General features: G+C 47.1%; 1 protein-coding gene and 1 non-coding gene across 2 annotated transcripts in view; one reads left to right on the top strand and one right to left on the bottom strand.

The window, feature by feature from the left end:
- Window positions 1–19,937, bottom strand: part of LOC115310542 (telomerase reverse transcriptase-like) — a 50,380-nt gene extending 30,443 nt beyond the window's left edge. The window contains exon 1 of the mRNA XM_029968945.4: window positions 19,822–19,937. The gene's annotated coding sequence lies outside the window, so the exon portion shown is untranslated. The remainder of the gene's footprint in view (window positions 1–19,821) is intronic.
- A 2,500-nt stretch (window positions 19,938–22,437) lies between these two features.
- Window positions 22,438–22,510, top strand: Trnar-ccu. Its single transcript has one exon. It is a non-coding gene; the product is annotated as a tRNA-Arg (tRNA).
- Window positions 22,511–23,776: the final 1,266 nt, after the last annotated feature.

Raw genomic sequence — 23,776 nt, 5'->3', positions numbered from 1 at the left:
GACTTGGCTCACTTGAAGGTTTGCTGGCCAGTTTATTAAATATATAAACGGAATTAGATCGTAATATTTGACATGGGGTCTTCCTATATGATACTGAAGAGGGCTACATAGTTTTCTAAATATCAAAAATGAAGCGGAGTTGCCCTTTAAGAGGTCGCGGTACCTCTATTTATTCGTCCCTTTCAGACACCAGATGGCGCGCGGCTCGTAACGTGGTTGAACGCGCAACTTCTAGATGGCGCCAGTATCGAAGTGTGAAAAGGCCCGCGTTATCCGCTGCGTGAAATAGATCCCCGAAATGTGCCGTGTTCTCCCGCGGAGGAAGTTTCTTCCTCCCTCGCGCGCGCTTGGTATGTCTGCGGTCAGTCAGCTCAGGGTGCATAGCATCGGACGTCAGTGATAATACGCGCGGTGGCCGAGTCCGGCCTCTGCGCTGTGTGATGCAGTGGGTGGCGCTCGTTTCTGTTCGGAGGTAGGAATAAAAATGTCGGTCCCCTTTTTTACGACGCTCGTTTCTATAACTTTTTTTTTAATTTTTTTTTTTTTTTTTATCTCAAGTGACCTACAGTACCGCCTCTTCGAAATCGTCCTTTGCGGTGAGCGATTGAGAGTCAGGTTAGCATTTTATTTTGGTCAGCACTACACGTTCAATGAAGACCTCGGGCGGCGATGTAAACATGTATTGCTCCCCAAAGTGTGTCCAAGGTGCGCAGTGACAATTGGAAATGGTAATGAAGGCGAGCGACTGCGGTTGGTAAAATACGTGCGCTAGATTCACTTATTCAGTCTAATCATTTTTGCCAACGTCTTTTATCTGTTTCGACAAATGACGTGGTCGAGTCTATTGATAACCTTAGCTAGATTGAACGTACGTAGTGTCCGGGCTCTAAATAAACTTGCTTCGTTTATGTGAATGAATAACTGTTTTCTCTTTTCCGTGCTCGGTGCTATGCAAAAATCGCTTAGATGTTATGGTAGCGCAGAGTGGCGGCGTTTTGCACGCTGACTCGCTATTGCATTCGCTGTGCACAATATGTTCTCAGATGGAATGTGCCAATTCGTATTTCCGATCGATATGATAGATTTACTTTGCTACAGTGTTCATTATATTTTCCTGATTTAAACTGGTTCGTCCCTGATCTGAGCCTAAGTTCAAATGCGAAGGTGCAAACAGACTTAGCGTCGTAGCAGCCGTAATGCGCAGAAAGAAATTAGTACCATGAAAGAAAAACAAAAGGATACGAGGTGGCTTGGTGCTATAGAAGTAATGAATGTGCAAAAAATGCCATCATACAATTTTTTTTTTTTTGCCTTTTTGCATTGCTGAGAAACGCTCAATGTACCAGCAAAGACAGCGAGCTGGCGTGAAATTTCCATCGAGCGGAAAACGAGTGTCACTTTTATTTCATCATGCGCTTTCATTTTGATATGGCTCAAAATGCGCGCGAAATAGTAACAGGTAAGGCAACAAAATTTAGATGTTAGGTCTGGAGCACCGCCATACTCAGCCTTGCATTTCTGCGTCGTCCAGACTGGGCGTCGGTCCACTCTCCTGATGTTCTGGAGACTTCATACTTGTTTGGTCGACAGAGCCCTTAGGATCCTGGGAACCTTCTGGTCGTTCTTGATCGTTGAGGAACATTTCCTCATCGTTCATGATATGTTCGCTTACATCAACGCTAGATGAAGCATTACCCTGAAGCTTTTAGGCGAAGGTCACGACACATTCCTCAATGGAATGGCCAAACCGCCAGCACTGAATGCAACATGGGGTAGAGCAGTGTCTACGGATGTGGCCTACTGCTTTGCAACATAGGCAGACGGGAGGTCGACCGGGAATGATCACCAGAGTGTTCACTCCATAGATGTTGAGCATTTGGGGTACCCTGTCAACAGAGAGGTGATCCTTAAGGACAAGTGTCACAACCCGGGTCAAGGTGGCTGTTTCCTCGAAATCTGAGAATCTCCACTTCTCTCTTGTGATTTCCTTAACCGTTCCAAACGGCTCTAGGACCTTCTTAACTTCACTGTCCGGTAGCTGGGGTGGTAGCCATAGAAGTTTAAGCTTGATCTCGTCCTTGGCGGGATCGATCACGACGCACCTTTTTTGCTTGATTACGAGCTCTTCACACGCTTTGATTTTGCACTTGGCTGCTCCGTTGGCGAAGACTGCCATCCATACATGGCTCGTCTGGTAGGGGCCTAATGCAATCATATCTTCACGCTCATTTACCGAAAAAATAGCTTCTTTGAAGTCTGTCGGCTTGTATGGTCTTCTGGTGATATCCGCGTGCAAAAAGAGTAAGTTGGAAACCAGCATACCTGTCGGTAGACGTGGCAGAATGATCCTGTAGTCCTTGTACACCTTGGAGTTTTCGTCTCTCTAAATATGAACCCGGTCCCCAATGACCGTCATACTACTCTCCTTCGAGCTCATCTTACTCGAAAAATCGCTGCCTTTCCGCAGCGGTTTCCAGGGCCACAAGGGCCCTAGTAAGTAGTTAAAATTTTAAGACAGTGAGGATAGAGCGTCCACTTATGGTCACTTCTTTTTCCCCCCCACCGAGCTACTGAAGGAACTCTTTCATTCGTAGTAATGGAACAGGTCGACTGTATGTCGGAAGTTTGCTGCCGATTTCCCTTCAATAAATGCACTCCCGGCTTGAAGTCGGGCAGCACCATGCATAGGTCACATTCGCACCTCGTAAAGGAACCGTACGCGTGCGTATTCAACTCGAAGTACGCACTTCGGGTTTGACGTATGAGCGAGCGATGTCTTCAGCTTCGAGAACGGACGACGACTCGGCGACGTCTTCGTGCAATCGGCTTGCTGGTCGGGCGTGTTGTACGGGACGAATATCAGTTCTTTTGATCGGTCCAAAATTTCTCTTTGGAGGAAGACAGGATTCGCCGGTACCGTGAACGACGGTTCAGAAGTTGAGAATTAAGGCCTGTTCACACATACAGCGGAGCGCTAAGTTAGCGCTACGTGAGCGCTCCAAGGAGCGCTCATGTGGCGCTTCCTGGCGCGTGACTTAGTTCTAACACAGCGCGCGATTAGCGCTTCTGTAGCGCTTTGTTAGCGCTCCAGTAGCGCCTTGTTAGCGCTCCAGTAGCGCCTTGTTAGCGCTCCAGTAGCGCCTTGTTAGCGCTCCAGTAGCGCCTTGTTAGCGGATTAGTAGCGCTTCTTGTACCGCGGTGCTGCGGATTAGCGCGTGCACTGCGGTTCCGGTTCCTGTGCTTGGGTGTGAATCAGCAGCACCATGGCGGACATGTGGGATGCTGAAATAGAAATGCGACCAATGCTCTTACCTACGCGATTAGTGCATATGTGTGTGGACGGCTTAACGACCAGAAGAGCCTTCTGGGTGCGCGACATCTTTCGCCACCGAGATACCGACAGGTATACCTAGTGAACGTTGTTCCTAGGCTAAGGGACCGAGACACAGAGCTCTTTCGAAGGCGATTGTTTTTACCTGCATGTCTTTGAAACCAGGGTAACGCGTATCAAATAGAAAGCGATGAGGTCGTACCCAATCAATTAGTCGCTCAAAGTCCATGACTCTGGGTCGCCTGCCCGACCCTTTGTTTGGAGAGCGGCTGTTTCACTTCCTCTTCTTTCAATGCCAAAGGAAAAACAACAACAAAGGAATCGCCGTGCACGCGCTGTTCCGCAGCAGCAAGCACGGCACAAGGAGCGTGCAGAGCGCTTCTGTAGCGCTAACAGAGCGCTAACAAAGCGCTTCTGTAGCGTTAACAGAGCGCTAACAAAGCGCTTCTGAAGCGCTAACAAAGCGCTTCTGAAGCGCTAACAGAGCGCTACTGAAGCGCTAACGGAGCGCTACATCACGCGCTAGAAAGCGCCACATGAGCGCTCCTTGGAGCGCTCACGTAGCGCTAACTTAGCGCTCCGCTGCATGTGTGAACCGACCTTTATGCAGTGAACGCACAGAATGCTTCCAGTTGTCTCTGCTACTTTTTTTTTTTTTTCTATCAACGTATTTGTAGCTTTTTGAAGCCACAAAAAAATGGGTTTCATATTTTTTTTTTCTATTTTTAATATTGACTGTGTGCCTTCAATGACCCACGACTTTGATTAAATTTGGCGGTCGCGCCGAAACCTCAGAAAACGGCCCGTGACTACGGAAAAGAGAGTGAGCGCGACTCAAACCGGCCAGTTCTCGATCGGCGTTTTTCGGGCGGAAAGAAACCGGATTTCGAGCCGCAAATTCTGTTCTGGGTAGTTGGGCTCTCATATGTTACGTACAACTAAAAACCTCGGCGAGCATAAATACCCTGTCAGTATCTATTTGAACGGACCTACGCTGGAATATTCAAGGCAAACTCTGGTTCCTAAAACGTAACCTAAAGCATTGTACCAGCTCAACTAAATTGATTGCATACAAAACATTGATTCGGCCACTACTCGACCACGCATCAGCTGCTTGGGACCCTCCCACAAAAACAAAACAAAAAATAAACTAGTCTCTAAACCTTTCAGGAGTAGTAAAACATCTGAAGAAACGTCTTAACGCCTTTGTCTTTCTAACTTTTCCGTTACACACAGGCCTTCATTAGTTTATCTCCGAAACAATTTCGGCTTCTCCCACCTGTATGCACGAGACGCCATGCAGGTTCGTCATAACAGCTGGTCATCACCGTGCGGACTGATTGGCTCCTGCACCTTGTCGATAGTTTCGGTGTGTCGCGCTCATGTACGCGATGTTCCTTTAGTCGCTGCGCTCGGAGCAGTGTTGCCAGGTCTACTGATTTATCAGTAGATCTACTGATTTCGTTCCGGGTCTGCTGATTCACTGGAAAAAAAATGTACTGGCTTTTTTTTTGTAACCATATTAAAATGTATTATTCGGTTCCTACGGTCGCCCGGCCATCAAAGGAAACTCATATTCTCCCAGAATTAAAAACGAAGCACTGGCTAGACTGCCCAGAAGCCCGTCCTATTCGACTGACTTAGCCATATATTCATCTATCTATTCACTCAGAGCAGGTTCGACGGTTCAACGTTACGCTGGACGGTTCGACGGTGACATCCGGGCCAGAGCCATATATGGTGGGAGTTTGGCCAGTCTATGATCTCGCCGCCGTAACAACCCCCTCCCAAGTGAGCCACTCAGCCCGCGGCGCACAGCGAGAGGCGTGAGCGCATGCGCGTGAACTCTCGGCTGCTCCCAGCCATATGCTCCCAGCTGAGTGGAGAGGGCCGCCATTTTCATTAATTCGCCCGGCGGAATGCATGGGATCGACATCCAAATCTTGGTTCTTTACTTTTATTTGGCAGGCTCTGGCAAGAAAATGATATAATGTTATTCCTCGGTGGCTTAAAAAGATAACGAATTAAGTTCCTCCACGTTTGAACGCAAACTTTGAGTCAGGCGAAAAAGAAATAAACCCGTAGTAGACGACGCGTAGCCTCAACAGTGCTCCGCGCCGACAGGGTTGCGTAGAAACCTTCCACAGCCCAGTAAGGAAGGATGGCAGCTTGCACAGGACTTCCATTGGACATGTACGCGCGCACTTGCCGGAACGTTTTGTTTTGGTTTCGTTTCAAAAACAGCGACAGGTGGATGTCGCACTGTCGCCCTCACTGATCTCTATGTCTATTTGCTGAATCGCGTTCGACCAGCTCCGCCTGTGGACGGGAATGCGGCCACGGTCGGCCATCTTTTTGGTAGAGTTATATTATATCTAGCCATCATAGTAATATGGCGGACAGCGCAATGGCGGCAGGCTGTCATTAAATAGCCGTAGATCTAGTACACCGTATTGTGGGTGATATTTCGTGCTTGATTGAAGTTGTTCGACGAAGCAGATACTTGAAACCCGGCGTGAACGGTAGCCTCGTCTTTAAGGACCCGGTGAAAGTTCTACGAAAGCGCAGTAGCAGGGGAAAGCAGCGCAGCTCGCATCGAAAGCAGACTCCGTACGGGCGTCTGCTTTCGATGCTTCTTTCAATGCGTCTTTCCATGCGTGCTGCGCTGCTTTTCCCCGGTGCTGCGATTTCGTGAAACTTTCACCGGGTCCTCGAAGATCGAGCTACCGTTCACGCCGGGTTTCAAAAACATGTTTCGTCAAACAATTTCAATCAAGCACGAAATATCACCCACCCTAGTTTGACGGCAGCCTGCCACCACACCTGCCAAAACGCTGTCTGCCATGGATGGATGATAGTGGCTGCAGGAGCTGTGCCTTGGCTAGAGGTAATCAAGGAGGATGTAAAGAATTTTGCTGGAGTGGAGGGGGCGCTCGTCAAGTGAAGCCACGGTCGCCATGTTGCCATGGGAAGGAAACGCGCCTGACAGGGGTGAACGCGGTCTTTGTTGTGGACTAAAAGCAACTGGAAACTGACGAAAAGGGCATGTAAACAAGACTCCTACACGAATGGTTTGCTCCTGTATTGCGTACGGATGCACGAACAGGGCGAAGGCGGGACAAGATATCACATTACACTTGTCAATACAATGAGAATTGTTCTGAATGGGGATGCGATCGAGATTCCCTACGCCCTGGCGATGCCCGGCGATTTGGCGCCTGCGCACGACAATCACCAGTCTCATATTCATTAACAGATTTCCAAAGGATCCGGAGACGCGGAGCCCTTGGGAGCGAGCCGTTCGTCACGAACGCTGGCAAGCGAAAGACGGAGATCGTTTGTGTTTCGTGCATTTCGCACCGGAGTGCTTCGACCGCACCGGACAAACGACGCGACTGCTGCCTGGGAGTGTGCTCAGGCTGTCCCCTGCCTTTCCAATGCGTCTCCAGAAGCCAGTGAGTAGTCAAAAGGGGAATTGTGACAGTAAAATGAATGTTTCGCGCTTCTCACAAGTCAGTTTGTGACGCAGGATGTGTGTGTCAGTTCGTGACGTGACTGGGGTCTGTTCGTGACGCTGGATGTGTGTGTGTCAGTTCGTGACGACTGGATATGTGTGTGTGTGTGTGTGTGTGTGTGTGTTTTGAGAGAGAGAGAGAGAAAGCGCGCGCGTGTACGTGTGAGAGACAAACGGTGTGTAATGGCTTTCTGCACCTTTTTTTTCGCCTAGTTTTTGCCTCACGTGCAGCCAGTAGGCTGTGGCGTCATCTCTTTTGATACTGTTTTACGCATCCAGTGGGCTTGTAACTTGGCACTCAAGAAGCACATGTATGCTTTTTATTGCACGTTAAAAGGAAGCAGCCGGCTCCCAAGCCTCGAGATTGCGTGGTCGCTGCGATTGCTGAAGTGTCCGAAGCAGGGGAAGAGCTGCCTGTAAGTTCACCTACCAAGCAGTGGTATCAAAACAAGGTGTGCGCCACTGAAGAGCAAATAGCAAAAGTTCAAGCACTGAGTGCATCAGTCGCTGACGCTTTGGACTTCTTCGAGCAAGTACTCAAGCTGCCGCAGTTCAAAGGTGCAAATGCAACAGCAAAATTCAGTATAGTTTTCGACCACCTGTTGGCAAGATCCTACAAGGCGGCCTTACGGAAGCAGAATGAAGCATGCTGGAAGGCATTCTTTTCCGAGGCTCGAGCGTACATCAAGAGACTGAAAGACCCATCAGGACGTCCTATTTTGGAAGGGTTAAAGAAAACCGGTTTCGTCGGTTTTCGCCTAAAGCGCCTAAAGTACCTCTTAACACACAAGCTGAGCCAGGAGCATGCCGAGTTTTTCGGGTGCATTCGAGTACGGGGAGGGTTTAGCAACAACCCTGCGGCTGTGCAGTTCATGGCTTCGTACAGACGTCTGTTGATTCAGACAGAAGTGAAGTCTTCCAACTCGGGAAATTGTTTTTAAGACAAGAAATCAATCCTGACGGGATCTATTATTGTGCTTGAAGAAGATGCAACAAGTACTTTTTCCGACACCAGAAGGGCACCAGTCATTCAGCCAGAAGACCACGATTACAAGCATCGCATTCACCGCCCTGAAAGCCTGTCCCCTTTTGTTGCTTCTATGGTGCCATACATTGCGGGCTTTGTTGTTTGCAACGTTTTTTCAACTACAACAGGCCAGGAGTGTATCGCAGCCCTGCATTCACAAGAACTGGAACCTCTTGTTAGCCAAAAAAAACGGGGTGGACTTGTTTTTCCATCACAAGACGTCGTCGGGCTGTGCGAAGCCGTCGAGAAAGGGGTGCGGCAGTTGCAGGCCGAGTGGGAAACCGTCAAATCGGTGCAGCATAGGACCGAACAGCTAGTGTTGGAAGTGTTGAGTGCGTTGCCACAGAAGAAGTGGTTCTTGCAACTGGAACCACCTTCAAGACTGCGATCCTCCTCTAAACAACCATATTTACAGCTTGTGTAAGAAACTGGCTGAAGAGTATCTGAAGGTCAGAATTCACCACATGACAAAGGAAAAGAACAGAGAAATTATCAAGAACAAGGTGAGGCCGCTTCTGTCAAGGGTGATTATTTTCAGCCATCAGTAAAATAAACTCCTCAATGTGACAGTTTTAACCAAGGCTTGGTTTTAACTCATCAGTGATATTTTAAATGGATTTCTTTTAGGTTCGTAATTGTCTCACTGCTTATTATAGGCCAAGTGAGTGCTAAGAAACGACAAATAAATTGTTATCACGCAAGTTGTTTGTTATGTTCACTGTTGTGTAACCGCCACTACCTTCATAAAACGCGCGGCCAAGCGCAAACGCAGCTGCGGCGATATGAGGGTTCTTGCCCACAGCAAGATGGCCGCCGCCCGCTCAGCCGCGCTATGGTGGCTAGTGAGTTGGGTGTGTCGAGCAGCGGCTGGCGCGCGGCACCGAAAGGGATATCTGTCGCCAGGAGGCGCCTCGGAAGGCCTGTATGTAAAGCCCCTCGATGTGTTTGCGTTTGTCTTGCAAGTAGCGTCAAATGCGCGAGTGCACGAGGCCCATGCCACGAGCGGCCCTTGGAAGCAAATGGCGGCGCAGCACTGAAATGAGCGGGCCTTGGAAGCGAATGGCGGCGGAGCACCCGCTCATGGCACGTGTCTCGCGCGCTTCCACAACAATGGTTGGCGGTACTTGTAAAAAACGCTTTTATCAAGGGGCTTTACCTGTATGCATCCGACCGCGGTGTTTTGGCTGCGCTGGGGCCGAAATGCGCTGGGTGCGGACCTTTTCCCGGCCACTTATCGGCTGTGTTTTTTTACAAAATTACTTGGCGTAGCATAATGAAAGTCTGATAAACCTGGATTCGATAGTCAACCCGATTTTGGAGTGTCGACGAAGGTAAATGAGCACTTGAAGTCGTTCTCTTCTCACCGCAACGCTCTCGGGGTAATATGGAAAAATGGGGCGATCTTTTTTTAATTTTCTCTTGTGCACTATGTTTTCGAAGTACTTGAAATGTCCGCCGAGGTATCAGCAGCCGTGACGAAATTTCGCGTTTCAAGCCTCTGTGTCACGTCTATAAAATGAATCGACGCTGCAACGGCGCAGGCACTTTAACATTAAAATATGTCTGAGGACACTGGATACTTTTGGTGCAATTTCCCTGTGATTCAAGAGCAGACATGGCTGGCGAGAAACAACGCGAAAATTTGTCATGACAGAAAGCAAACAATGCATTTTTGTCACTTTACATTTTTATTCAACGTGGAAAACTAGCAATGAAATACAAAATCGATTTTAAAAGAGAGTGAGCGAAGTAACATAATATACATCATAGGTTGTATACTTTCTGGTGTTTATTTATAACAAATATCGGTGGATGTTTATCGGCGTTTATTTATTTCACCAATATCGGTGCTTTTCGGTGAATTCTTTCATGCAGACGCTAAAAACTGGGATCATCGGGGGGTGGAGGATTGCGAATGTAAACCACCGCTGAAGACGAAAAACAGTCCAAATTTTATTTACATCTTTTACACAGCCTCTTTCACACACGATTTATTGTAGTATATGCATACATACATTCCTAGGCTCGTGTCTGTCACTGACGCCCGCTCCTTCCTGTTGACGACGCGAAAGGCCAGCTTCATAAAGTCGTGTTGAAAAGTGAATGCAACCAGCTTAAAGGGATGCTGAACCGAAATTCAGATTTCAGAAAATAAGGCCGCAGACAGCGTTGGGTAAAGTACATCTAAAAGATACTTCAAGTAAAGTACAAAGTAAATGAGACGTGATATATTTTAAGTAAATTTGTATTAAATACACTGGGAACAACGTACTTGAAGTAAAGTACTATAAGTACAATGTACTTTCAAGGTAAAGTACAAGTATTTTAACACAATCTTTCATGATGCCCTTTCATTCCCCTACACAGTGATTTTTTTTAATTGGTGCCCAGGGGTAATCAAGGGTGCATGACCTCAAAAACAGCGGCGAATATTTGATAAAGTCAAGTGGCCACAGAGTAGTTTGTTTCAGGAATGGAGCCAAATTCAGAAGACCCTCTTCTGAATGTGGCGTCCCTTGCACTGGATTGTTGCACCCAAGGGGGTTAAATGTTATAGGATGGAGCATGGCATCAGCCCCATAGATATCATAAAAAATGTCCTCTCCTTAATAAAAAAAAAGAAAAAATAAGTGTGCAAGCGATCTGGTGATAATTAATCATAACGTGACACCTGAGATTGGGGTGCAAAAAAAATTAAGAAACTTTCAAATAGAAGGAAAAAAACAAAAGAGAATGTCTCAAAACATTGTGACGTCCCCCTCTGTTGCCTTTTACTTCGACTTGAAAATTTAATTTTTTCGCACCACAGTCTCAGGTGCTACATTATGATTATTTTTCTCTCCTAATATTTTAAACCTCCTCGTTCGCGCTGACCGACCGAGAAGTAGCGAGAGTTCAAAAAGCTACAGAAAAGCCGCTCCCAGTACAAACGGGGCGATGCGTCCCTCTCAGGTATCTGGTGAGAGTAGAATATCCCTCCCAGTATTTCTTCGAAGTTGACAAGGCATCACTTCGTGAAAGAAATTTAACAAAATCAAATTTGGGGAATGTACTTTGAAGTCGAAAATTGTATACTTTCCTCGGCAAGTAGCAGAAAAAATCCTCTAAGTAACGTACAAGTTTCCTAAATCTAATTTAAGTAGTACTTTAAGTACAATGTACTTAAGTACATTCTACTTTAAGTACAATGTACTTAAAGTACTTCCCAACACTGGCCGCAGACGTGTACAGCAGGACGCGACGAGCCCCAAAACTTCACTCATACAGCGATATCTCGAACGGATTGAGCGATACTTTAGAGGAGTATCGCTCAATGTACCGCTCGTCGAAATGAAGTGCATACAACGCAGAGTTTTCCTGAAGATGCGTGTATCCCCTCGAAATATTTCTGTCTCACTGAGAGAAGAGGACTGGGCCCTTCGGGACGGCGAACAACGTGTTCATCATGATGTAGAAAACCCGAGACTGCGGTAAAAGCAGGGAAACTTGACCAAAAAGAAAGGCAGGGGAAAAGACGTTCTTTTCTCTTGTCTTTCTTTTTCGCCAAGTTTCCCTACTTTTACCACAGTCTCGGGTTTTCTACATCATGATCAACATTCACCAGCTCGCCTGCGCACTCACTGTTTTTTTTGTTTTTTTTCATGAACGTGTGTTTTTCTTTTGCAGACCTGTAGCCTGCCGTACATCCTGGAACGAATTATGCAGAGCTTCGCTCGCTGCTTTTTCTTTACGCCGAAGGTTGACGGGGCAACGTCCATGGTCTCCGCGTGTCACCTGACGGACGGGCATGCAGGAACGGTTGAAATAAACCCACACAAGCGCTAAACAACAGATGAAAGCGGGCATGAACTCGTCGCTACCCGCCTTGCCGCACGGAAATCCCTGCGCCAGCTGCGCGCGCCTAGCATACACGCTGAGTAGAGCGCCCCTCACGGTGATTTTCAAAACCGGCCGCGGCAATGCATGGGAGAGCCGGCGCGCTCGACACACCCAACTCTCTAGCCATCCTAGCCGCGCTTCACCCCCTCCCATTTGAGATCAGTGGTCGCCCTTATCCAAGGGCGTTAGAAGTGCTAAGAGGGTATAATTATAATGCAATTAAATGCAAAGGTGCACGCGAGCTGGACAAGAATGACGAAAATAATCCCTGGAAAAGGGGAACAAGAGGGACAAAGGACAAACACAAATCTCCAATCACCTAGCTGTGTTTGGAGATTTATGTTTGTCCTTTGTCCCTCTTGTTCCCCTTCTCCAGGGATTATTTTCGTCATGCTAGGAGGGTGCACACTGCAATATTGGTGAAGCCTAGTCATAAAAAGTTTAAACGAAATTGTGCCCATCGTGACCGCAGATCTCTCTGGCGATTGGTGCGCGTGACATGTCACGTGCGAGATGGAGGGTCGATTGTAGGAGGATTCCTTGCAGGCTTGCGCGCGCTAAGTCCGGTAGGTTTTATCAGATCGAAGGCTAGACGAAGGCTAGCTACGGTCACGTGATGTGGTCATGTTGGGCTGATAAGTGAGGAGAGTAAGGAGGAAAATGAGAAAGAGGCGAGGCGTAAAGGGAGCATGGCTTGTGGAGGCTACGCCGCTGACGTCATGCCCTCTCCTACCCTTCTATTCTCCATGCCCTCATCTGTTGATCGCAAAAGGGGCTCACTCTCGATTTCAAAGAATAATCCTCAAAATCGCCACACTAATCAATGCTGACAAAAAAAAAAAAAAAAAAAAACATTCACGGTGTTATTTTACATTGTCCTCCAAAAAACAGGTAAATTTTGGTTGGGTATAAGTGAATTACTCGAGAACTGGTCTTTTTTGTGTGTGGGTGCTTATTACTATTTTATTTGTTACTCTATACAATTTCTTCGAAGTGTGGTTTAATGGAAATAGGAAAACATGGCAAAACACAGATTTCGTAGAGTCTACCGATTTTTGAGCAAATCTACTGACTTTTTGGGGAAGAACGTTATATTAAGGAGCCCAGTTATGTCTCGCCACGTACAGATCATCACTTAAAAGTATGAGAATATAGATGCAGAATTAACGTTTTAAAGCACTAGTTTTTTCCACGAACAATACACGAATGGAACAATTTACCAACTGAGGTTATCTCTGCGGCTCCTTCATCTTTTCCTACTGCGCTAAAAAACTTGCTGTTGGAATAATTTTTCACTTTGCTCTTCTAATAGTGCCAGTCACTATACTTTGTTTTCATATACTGTACAAAGTATGTTGTATTTTTCTCCTAAGATGTCATATCCACTATTTCTGCATCACAATAGTTCTTGTGTATCTCTATATGTATCGTTTGCTATTGTTTTGTATTGCCTTACCCCCCTACAATAATGCCCAGATCTGGGCGATGTAGGTATTCGAATAAATAAATAAATAAATAAATCTGCTGACTTTTCTTTTCTCCGTCTGGCAACACTGGCTCGGAGTATGAAACTGGGAGCTATGGCGCCTGGAACTATAGTGCCTAGAGACGCGTTCCAGGCACCGTACTGGAACGCGTCTCCGACTGGTGTGTTTACACACCAGTCGGATGCGTTCCAGTACGCTGCCTGTCTCCGACTGCTGTGTTTACCGGGTCCAAAAAGTGGTCCCTCGATTTCCGCCTGATGACGTCATAGAAGTGTCATGTTGTCGCCAGTCGCGAACCTGGCGGCGTCTCAACAGTTGTGGTGCATGTGGCAGACGCCTGTTCTGCTGCAGGTCGCTGTTCACTTCGACAGTCCACGGAAGCTACAGCAGCAGGAAGTTGGGACGCCTGGGACGCCCTGACGACAGCAACACTCGTGTTCGCTCGTGCTTTTTGTCAGCATTTGTACGACCAGCCGCCAGGATCGCGACATGAAACAGCATGGTGACACTCCGGCTTCTGTGACGTCATTTGTTGCCACATTGGGACCACTTTTGATGTATGGGCGGAATAGGACACTAAACACACCAGTCGGAGACGCGCTCCAGGCACCGTACTGGGAGCGTCGGAGTAGGCAGGAGCACGGCAGGAGCGCGGACTCAACGCGCGCCGGTTTTGGGCCGGAACACTTATCGATAAAAGCCAGTTCAAGCCTGCTTCCACGAAAAAAAAAAAAAAAAATTGTCTTGCTTTGTATGTTGTTGGCCGGAAGTCTATTTTACGTGGGGCGGGGCTAGCGGTTATATTTAAAAAAAAAAGGGGGGGGGGGGGGGGGGGGGGCGGGAGTGAAAAAATTAAAATTAAAGAAAAGCTGTTATCAAGATTTTACTGTTTATAGAAGGTTTATTATCACTATCTATACAGCGTGTCTATACATTCATCCATAATTCCTGTCACGAAGCAATGAGATGTTGAAACAATCTGATCCAATAAAAGTAACTACACGGCGGCATCGATCTACGGTGTTGCTGTAAAATGCACTGGAAAATCGGGCGCCTGCCCGTAGAAAGCTGACATTTTCAACGAAGCGTGGACGTATTCCTGTGAAATTTCTCGGCGCGGCTTCGTTCCTGTAGATTAGAACGTTATAGCAATCCATTATTGAAAATTTCAAAAATGTTTACCGTGGACGCGGTCGTCCTTCGGTGGTAAACCTTAACTGCGATGACATTTTTTTTTTTTTTTTATGTCAGAATGTTTTCTGTTTTTATGGCCGTCTTTGAAAAGATGGTAAAACAAGTCACGGGCACGTTACTGCTACAATGTAACAGTGTTACAGTTAGAGTTACTCAGGGGAAAAACTAACCCTGCTACAGTTACAAAATTTGAAAAGTAACTTGTTACAGTTACAATTACTTCGCTACAGTAACGTCGTCACTTTGTCGTTATATTACAAATATATTCAAGAAACATTCAAAGGGAACCTTCCTTATTATGCCTTTCATTTAACATAGATTTTTCGTAAGACATTGTGTTGTTCACAGTAGTGAATCAGATTTTTTGAGAAACTTAAGATTTTCCTAATAGCCAATATTAACATGTTTGATACTTCCTAATTCAGGTTTTACCATGAATTGCTCCCTGCACGGGTAAATCTACTATATGATAAAGCATGCATGGTTATTTGACAAAAATAATAGGCAAATTTAGTTTTTCTATAAGTTAAGATACCTGCTGATGATCCGTAAAGAACTTTAAAATTAAGCGCTACCACGATTAGGTATACACAAATACAACAGCGCCTCTAGATCTCGGGTATATTCAATCATGGTGCGAGTTTATACAATCGGTCATTTCTAATTTCGGATTTCTTTGGTGAGGCGAAATGGGACGGAAGCAATAAGCATTGTGCATATGTCAAGCCAATAATAATACAAGTCATACCTTGCAATCAGCTTTGTAGATGTTTTCTTATGCTACTTCAATCCACTCGTCGATCGAGAGGGTAAAAAGAGAAAAAAATACCCTCCCCCTCTCGCCCGTGTGTCGTCTGCTCCGCTGTCATCCGGCTGGCGTACAAACTCTGTTTAAAATCGCGTCATTTTGGGAATTTTAAGCGCAGATGTGTAGATTTTAGTATGCCAGTTTTCGTGTATTACTATGCGAGATAAAAAAGACTAACAAAGTTCAAGTGCGCTGTTATCTGTGTGCAAATAAAAAAACAAATAGGGAAAACTGTGTCAGACTGGCCGGTCTCTCCGGCGAAAAGTGAATCCGGTGGCTGTACCTTTTTGTACCATACAAATTTCGTACTGGTGTAGGCCTTTAGACACCATGAGTGGATGTCTGAAATAATAAATAAAAACGTGCTCTCCTGCCGCAATACACGCAGTAGTTGAGGGCAGTACTGCCGGCTGACTCAACTGCTATTTAAATAACGGAAAAAAGATGTCGGTTGATCATCTACCGAAGTAGAACAGCAGAGAGCTCTAGGCTGATTTTGGAGTAGCCATAACTATTCTAAGAACGCGAACCACTTCACAACGGCAGCCACGAGCGAGTGTTCGATGTTCCGTACAGCCCGCCGATACAGCCCAAAGATGGAGAATGGCAACCTCCCGTTTTGTCGTCTGCTAGCGGAGTCGGGCGCGTGCCCTCTCTCTCATTTTAACCCGCCGAACCCGCTGAATTTCCCGGATGTATAGAGAGGGCGCTGCTGTCGAACAAAATGGTTTTCTTGAAAACTTGGAAAGCAATGTAGCGGCAGCATTCCTTCGTCAAACCCGCTGAACATCGCAGCGGTGCAAAAGAAGCAGTGATCAAGGTACAAACGGCCACTGCGTGTAGAATTTCAAATGGCTTTTGCGATCTTTTCTCCGCCACTTTCTAACCAGATCGGACACGTTTGCGCTCCTCCATCTCACTACCCCAAAAAGACCACCCGGAAAGCCCACGACGTGAATATCCACAAATCAACTGATGCCAAGTGTCCCTGGTCCCGGCTAAGGGCGGTCTTTCAATCACAAGAAAACACACAAACTAGCAGAACGGCACAGACGGTTCGAGCGAATACTCTTTCTCAAGTGACGGGACCCAAGGAGCAGAGCAATGGTGTACAACACGTGGGAGATGGGAGGCAAGGCAGGTAATTGGGTAGCAAAAAAAGGGGAGGGGAGAGCAAATGGGCCTAAAGTCGAGACCCCGCAAGAGTGCATCTGGGGGTTGGACGATTCAAATTAGAGGGAAGCGAACTGTTTGTTTGGCGGCAAAAGAGAAGGTTCAGAAAATCGGTTGTCCCGTAAGCCTGCGGCAGAGGCCTGCGGGCGTTTGGGGCGACAATCACCAAGAACTGTCCGCGAAAAGCATTTGGTTCTTCCGCCGGACGAAGAAAAGAGAAACACTTTGGAGATGCCACGCTTTGTTACATCTGCGTGTGCTGTGGGAGAAGCGATTTACAGCCAGCGTCCCTGGTTTTGAGAGAATACGTCAGTGTTGCCCGACTGCCTTGGGCTGTGGGTTTTCTAGTCAGTGGGCTGTACCAGACAGCGTAGGCGCACTTCCGGACGCTGGTGGAGGCTAAATTGCCGCGTTCTATTTTTTTATTTTGTGTTGGATGGCGAACAAGCCTTTTCGGGATTTTTAAGAATGCACTGTACTATTTTTGGGAAGAAAAACAAAGAAATGAAAGCTGTTTTGGTGCGTCCGTGCGCGACAGAACAAATGCAACTGGAATGTTTGTTTAATTTTATGTTGATCATTTTACGGCACAATACACTCAGCCGTGTCAATCTACAAAGGTCTTAACCGTCGAAAATATTTGACCGCACAGGATATCCGAACTGCATGGATATTCCCCGACCACAACATGAAATTAGTCTGATCAATTGAACAAAATACTATATTGTACGTACCCCTCGGTGCGGCGTTATCCGAACAGGATTTGAGAAAGGTCTCAAATAACACAGCATATCCAATATACAGTGTCAACGATAGGCACTTCCAACGATCGGACGGAATCCGGCGTGTTTGGGGGCACATGTAGAGGAGAGCTGATTTTCTTGCACAGCTTCAAAGCAAATGAACGAACGTGTCTATTCCGTCCCCACACCCCGGACCCGACCCTATCAACTATTTTTCGCGAAGACCCGGAACTAGAGAGCCTTCATGTGCGCTTTGCTAGGGTGATGCCACCCTTTGTAATACCACTGGCCGACAAACCAGCAACCATTTTGTTCCTCGGCGATGATCCGTGGGGCTTATAACCCTTCCGGAAACAAGCACCTTATCACAGAAGTTCGGAGCAGCGTTGTGGAACCCACGGAGGGAGGATTAGCATTTTCCCCCTCGGATGGGATTACCGTTGGACACAAAGGCCACTTTCCGGCGCACGGGGAAACAATGAGGGGAACAAAATGGCGGTGGAAGAGGGTGTGAGAAAGGGAAACAGGCAGTTGGCGTCACTCTATGCGAAGCGCATATGAAGGCACTCTACCCGGAACATTGCCGGGAAAGCTTTTAGGAGATTATTTCAACGGAAACAAACAAAGAACGTCGAACTGCCCGCGTTGCGGGCTGCTTGACAGTCGCTCTCTTCGTTTGCTTTTTGCGAAGGCCGAGCAGGCTACAAGGCCTGGTATTCCCTGGTTATCGCAGTCGAAGATAACAGACAAAGGGTGAGCTTCCTAAACAGGCAAATAAAGTAAAAAATTTCCAAGAAAAGCCGGCGAACTCCGAATGCACAATGCAGGTAGGGAGTCACGCTGACAGGATTTCCACAGCTCAGGCAGGTGGCAGAAATTTCTGGCTGACAGGGGTCACTCGATTCGCAAAATGGCGGCGGTCAGAGAGCTCGGGTACGGACACAAACGTCCCCATCATCCCAGTAGGCGAAACCAGCTTGGCGAAGCAGGGTCACCCCAGAACTTAGTTTATTTTTTCTCTCGAGCTCCAGGAGGGCAGTTTTTTCTCTGCCCTTCCTGTATCAGGATTTTGGACCCTCTCATGCAGTTGCGAAACGATTTGGCGGTCGTATTTGCAATATGTTTGCACATAAATCTGAGAAATAACTGTAACGACGTCACTCTTTACATTTACTTTCGGAAAATTGTATCTCTGCTACAGTTACAAGTTATTTTCACTAAGCAGTAGCGAGTTAGAGTTACAAGTTATTGAAAAAGTAACTAGTTACCGGTAACGCGTTACTAGTAACTATAGTTACTGCCCAGAACTCGGTAAAACCGTCTGGGTGTTTTATAGGGTGCCCGCCTGAACATGAAGCTGGCTCGCCAAGAGCCAAATTGTGGTTCGAAAACCAGACACAGAAATACAGGCGAGAATGCCCAAAATCTTCGATGTCTCCGACGACAACGTGATAGCCGTGCTTCAACACAGCCCGCAAATGCGATCTCTCCCTCGACAAACTGTGTCACCTGCTAAGGCCTCCTCTTGCCTTGGAAGTTGGGATACTTGATTCCCTCAGCTTGCTACATCCGTACGCAGTCGCTCGCTCAAGAAGGGCTTTCGTCTTGCGCAGACCATCTCCCCGCCTCGCGCTTCGGCTCTCCCCATGGAAGCAGTTCCACGACTCCCGTGGTTGCTCAGAACACAAAAACAACAACTACAAAAAAAAAAATCGCAGCCCCAAGAAGAAAAAAAAAAAGCTGAAAGAATTTTTTTTTTTTTTTAGTTTTTTTAGGAAACATCACTGATCAAAATATATGCAAAAGGAAGAAGCCGGCTGGCTGGGTGGAAAAAAAAAACAGTGCGCTAGCTGCGCGCCTCCCTCCCCCTCCTCCTCCTCCTCCTCCTCCTCCTCCTCCCCCCCCCCCCCCCCCCCCCCCAATGACCACGCAAACCTGCGAGTGCCGTATGTGAGGACCCAGGAAAACGACCAAGCAGGGGGAGAGGAAAGATCTCCCTGACTGTACTATGCAGGCCGTTTACTGACACTTTGCTTTACTTCGCTATTTCTTTCTGGAAATTCGTGTGCGAAGGTTGTGCCGCAATTCGGTGGTTAACCAGCCGTAACAAAAACAGCCACGTGCTTCCCCTTAGCCAAGGATGTGGCTAAGGGCAAGCCACGTACCAAAGGGAACACAGGGGGGAGGGGGTGGGGGAGGGTGAGGCAATGTTCAGCAGGCCTTGAGCCAAACGCACGGGGGCTCAGCATACTGCCCAGCACCCTCTCGGAAATGTCAGCGGGTGCTCAAGCCCCCCCTCCCCTCCCCCCCGGTTCCGGGGCCCCTGTTGTTGGTACGCCTCAACGGGTGACAGGCCTCTTAGCTGTAGATGAGAAATTTAGCTAGTGCACTACAACCGCTAACCTGCGGTTTTTAACGTACGTCACCCAGTACTAGAAGTGATTACACGAACGCGTGCCGGTTCGGGCTCGGGCTACTTTGAACATTGGCGGGAACGTTCATCTCCATTTCTTTCGCAAGACCACTGCCCGCGCGCGATACGTTCGTTTCAACACGAGCATCGACTAAAAATTCTTGCAGACGTCTGGATGGCCTGTCTGTGGCCTCAGCGGTCTCAGCACGAAAGGGGGAGGAAAAAAAATTACTTCAAACCCTTCAAACTCACTTGTAAAGCGCTGGATTTCTACCTTGTGCAACCGTTGCTGCCCCGTCGCCGCGTTGGGTGCTGGCCGTGCTGGCTGGCACGGCTGGCACGTGTGCAGTCGTTTCAGATGGTGAAACAGAGATGGCGCCACCATCCTTCTTTTGAGGCTAATTTATCCTCCTTGTGATCAGTGGATTTCGCGGTTTTTTCAGAAAGATTAGTTAGTATTCTCAACGGCATCCAAAGATATACACCGACACGCGGGCTTGACGTCACGGAGCTGCGGCGGCGCTGCGATCGCGCCGGAACCGGGGTGTGTGGGCAAGAGCGCGCACGTTTCGCATTGGCGTCATAGCATTTCAGCTTGCCGCGAAGCTGTGTTGCCGTTAATCTCACCGACATGTACAAAAAAAGCAGCGGAGTGAGTTTCCACAAGTTCCCGGCAGACTCTGAAAGGCATAGGAGGTGGATAATATCCGTCGATCGAAAAGAATGGTCGCCTCGCGCGAAAGACCGTTTGTGCGGCAAGCACTTTCTTGGAGGCAAGCGCGGCTTCCATTTCTATCTCCGTCCCGAGGCTTGCTTATGTACAGGGAAACCGTTGTCTGATCGAGACCACCCGGATTTTGTTCCCACGGTGTTCGTGCACAACGCACCGGCCAAGCGCTCGTCGGAGGCTCGCTACGCCCGTGCTACCGAGCAGAAGGGGATCGGCGACAGAACGGCAGTGTTGTATGCGTTACCAAAAAAAAAAAAAAAAGTAACGAAATACGTCACTCATTACTTGCAAATAAAAGGTACGCGTTACTGAGCTACGTTATCTAAAAATAAAAGGAACGCGTTACCGCTACCGATAAAAAGTAAGGCACGTTACTTCTGCATTACCTTTTTAAATTATGATTTAACACATTTTACGGTTTTGACGATACAGGTCATATATCAAGAAACATTATGTTCATGCAGAAACTGAACATAATTACTTTTTCTCTTTTTACGGTTTCACCTAAATACTTACGAGAAAAAACGCAAAGAAAAACATGGCTTGACGCCTTAAACACGGAAACAATTGAAAAGTAATTTCTTTAAGACTTGGGAACTAGTAACGACTACGTTACTTGAAATATTAACATAAGTACGTTATCCGTTACTGTGTCGAAAGCGTAACGAGTAGGTTACTACGTTACTGAAAAAAGTAACGCCTTCCTGGTAAGGCCGTTACTTATAACCTGTTACCGCCAAGACTGCAGAACGGACAAACCTTTACTGGTTGTAATGCCTTGTGGTCATGAGGGTATGGAAAATATCGTACCTTGACTTGAAGACGCTCTGTGTATTTAATCAATTAATGAATACACACACTATCGCAGACCCACAGTCTGCTGATCCCGCCGGCAGTGCGGAAACCGACTCGATGTAATCGTAGACCTCGAGAGTCTTGTACGCCTGCACCGTGTCGGCCGTGAACTGGCTTGGCGAAAAAACTAAAGAAACGACGACCTGAGCCGTCGACTTCCGTGGCAGCAACTTTACGTCGGAAGTCCAGCAGACCTAGTTTACGGCGTACGGATCCTCGTACGCAACGCCGTCCACGCGCAGTTTGTTTCGATACCGGTACCGTTCAGGCTCGTGCAACGAGCTCAAATAGTCGGGCATAGCATACGACATACGTTATGAGGAAATACGACGCACAAATAAAGATACAAGCGTCCCTACAACGACAACAACGAGCGCACGCCATAGAGCGCAATGGCGAAAACACGGAGAGCCGAGCTGCTTTTGCCCACATAGCTACCGCGCATGCGCGGCCTTCCGGCCGTGTTGGTAAACAGAGCCGCTCCGCGTGTCGGTCTATAAAAACATGTTTTTAGCATGTGACTCGTCTAAATAGTTCAAGAAAAGTAAAATTTCATGATGATGATAGCAAGTCGTAGCAATTCGATTGCAGTTGCTGCAGTTGCTGCGTGTGAAAGCGGGCGCCGCGGGCGCAGCCGCGCAGCGGATGGCCCGGTGTTGCTGGTGTTGCGACGGCAAGTTGCTGGTTGAAATTGCTCCGTCTGAAATTCCTTTTATCACTAATCAACCGTTGCACACGAACAGTGCTTCTCGAGCGGGGGGTCCGCTCGAGAAGCACTTTTCAAACACGGCAGTACAGGTGTCTTTATTTTTGTATTTTTTAGATTGAGAAAACGTTCCACTTTTTGGGTGAGCTTTCTCTAGTGTATGTCAATAAGAGAAGTCTACTTCGTAATAGCCTTTAGCTATATTCATATATTAAATCATTATCACAATTAATCTCTACATTTTCGTTCCCCTCACCTCACACGGGGTCTTCAATCTCCGCCGATCCACAACGAGTTCGCGAAACATCAACGGTTGAGAACCACTGATCGACGACCTGAAACGGTGAATTAATTAGGTTATCATACTCGAATAACCGATAAGTCTAAGGTTTAGTAACTCTAGATTTGGGGAATCAAGTACAAAATCGTGTCTCTCATGCTCGTGTTCGCCCGAGGAGCGAACACAGGCATGAGAACACCAAGGTATGAACCCCACACGAATCATGCACCGCCGTGCACACTCTTGAAAGAGCCGACCTTTATGAGCGCGCTTCCTTTTAAAATGAAAATTTTTGTAGCCCTCGTGGCCTAACGGATAAGGCATCGGTCTCCTAAACCGGGGATTGCGGGTTCGAATCCCGCCGAGGGTAGAAGTTTTTATGAATTTTCAAAAGCTTTCAGAATGCCATTTTATTTTTTTATATATTTTTATCGCCATTGGGGTGCCAAGGTGCGCTTCCCGAATTATTCTGTTAAAGCAGTCAGCGCTGACGTAAACATAAAAGAATGGTGCTTGATTAACGTTGGGACCTAAATATCCCTAGATTGATGCTTAATCATCCCTGTTGCTGCAGTTAGTCCCCAAGAGCGAGTTTTACTCTTGAACATTTCCTTATGTGTTTTCCTACATCCTTAACCTCGCACAACAATACAAATTCTATTATTTCGGCTTCGTGGGAAGTTGATGTCGTAGTCGGCACAGATTCGCAGGCATAAAAATGGTTTCAACCTCTTGCGCAAATGCAATCGGCTTTGAAAATGTATCTCTGCCAGCTAACATCTTTGTGCAAAAGGAACTACTTGCAGGGTCAGAATTTAGATTTGTGCAGTTTCGCTGTTCAGGTCGCACATAAATATGAGTAGCCCTGCACAAATATTTTCGGTATGGTGCTAGATGAGTTTCACTGCGGTGAGCTTCCTTACAAAGCCAAAAAGACGAGAGTTGCTTCACTCGCTACTGCACTAGACGAGGCAATTAACGCAAACTTCTTGACAGTATGGAAACATAAACCTTTCCAGTGCTTATCACCCAAAAGAGAAGTACCGATTCGCCCAGCTGTGGATGCATGCACGGTCTTCTGCAGAAGAGAGCTACTGCACATGCTCAGGACACGTTCCACAGTCCACCAAGGAAAGATGGCAGCGTGCAAATGATTGTCGGAATGGTCTACATGTCAAGTGCCATTCAATAATGTTACTTTAGCTGGTTATACTTGAGAAGTGTCGCTGGAACGCGGAATGTACTTGCCCTGCTCTGAAAGTACTGGAAAAAGGAAGGTATGCGGTATGGCCGCAGCAATATAAACAAGAACAAACACCGCACCTTGGCAAGGTCCTCGCAACATCTCGGCGGTATTACGTTACGAGTCAATAGAGTCAATAGTGATATTGCATAAAGTTGTCGCAACGACCTTCCGAAGGAGATTGTATCAATTGACAATAATGACTTATTCTTTTCTAACTTGTCACAGTGTATCCTAAAAAAAGCTATAATAATGCCCACAGGGCAATGTGGGTACTTTATAAATAAATAAAATAAAACATGGTTCTCTTCTTTGAATTAACATAATACTGTGGCAAGCAGAAACCAATAGTTTTTGTTTTTCCTCAGCAATATTGTAGGTCATGGATCCGAG

The sequence above is a fragment of the Ixodes scapularis genome, unplaced genomic scaffold (genome assembly GCF_016920785.2).
Source record: "Ixodes scapularis isolate PalLabHiFi unplaced genomic scaffold, ASM1692078v2 ptg001212l_1___fragment_1__unscaffolded, whole genome shotgun sequence".
NCBI lineage: Eukaryota > Metazoa > Arthropoda > Arachnida > Ixodida > Ixodidae > Ixodes > Ixodes scapularis.
This window is presented reverse-complemented; position numbering and strand designations above follow the sequence as displayed.